This window comes from Temnothorax curvispinosus, unplaced genomic scaffold, assembly GCF_003070985.1.
Source record: "Temnothorax curvispinosus isolate PA1 unplaced genomic scaffold, ASM307098v1 QBEX01001170.1, whole genome shotgun sequence".
NCBI classification, from domain to species: Eukaryota; Metazoa; Arthropoda; class Insecta; order Hymenoptera; family Formicidae; genus Temnothorax; species Temnothorax curvispinosus.
The window spans coordinates 1-972 of record NW_020210950.1 but is presented as its reverse complement, the minus strand read 5'-3'; positions in this window follow the sequence as shown (position 1 = coordinate 972).

Here is a 972-nt window from a genome sequence, read left to right as displayed (position 1 = left end):
TGGCCCGACGACGTCGTTATACGCGGGCTTTGTAATAATCCGCTTGGTGGAAGCTCGGAGTTTATACTCAGTACGCGTATGCGCTTTACCGATGCCCTCCACCAGCCCGCGTGCATTTCGCTACTTTATGCGCATATAAGTGGGAGATAACAAACGATGGGTTGAGTCCATGCCATTATTCTGTATCGCGATTTTGCTATCTATATTATTCATCATTTGCTATTCCCATTGTCTTCTTTTGCGTCGCCACTGCCATTTTTCCTCGGCAAAATATAAGATAGAAAGCAGCATTTCAATTTTTCAAACTGTCACAAAAAGAAATACTTGAAGAAATTGAATGAGTTAATAAGATCTATGTATCACATATGGTAACGAACAGCTAATCATGTTTTTGCTATATATTTTATCAATTTATTCAATATCTTTCATGTCGAAATTGAAGATTGTTTCTGATCGATATATTGAATAAGGCAAATAAACGTAAAAATAAAATTTTGAAGATTCGAATATTTTTTTAAAAGTATATCTCTTTAAGGATAGGGTAACTTCGGTATTTACGCCGCGCGGGGTTTTACGCCGCAGATGTCAGAAAAAATAAAAGGAATGAAAGTACTTGCTCGCAATTATTCTGTTATATGCCTTTATGCCATATTAGTATTGTATTGTAATTTCAGTTCTTTACTGTTAATATTAACAAAACTGTCGTGAGTTGAATCGATTTTTCACCGTAGTAAGAAGCGCGATCTTGTGTTACGACCTACGTAAAATGATTACTGTAGGGAATGTAAAAGGTTTAATGGTTATTTTATCATACATAAGTGTAGAGGGATAGTAAATGGAATACAGCAAAATACTAGTGCATAGCTCTTGTATTTTTTGTTTAACTTAATATCTTGTATATCCCTCCTGTTTGGGATATACGGCAAGTTAGCATGCGGGATTTATGCCATAGTACAGACACTTTGTAAAACT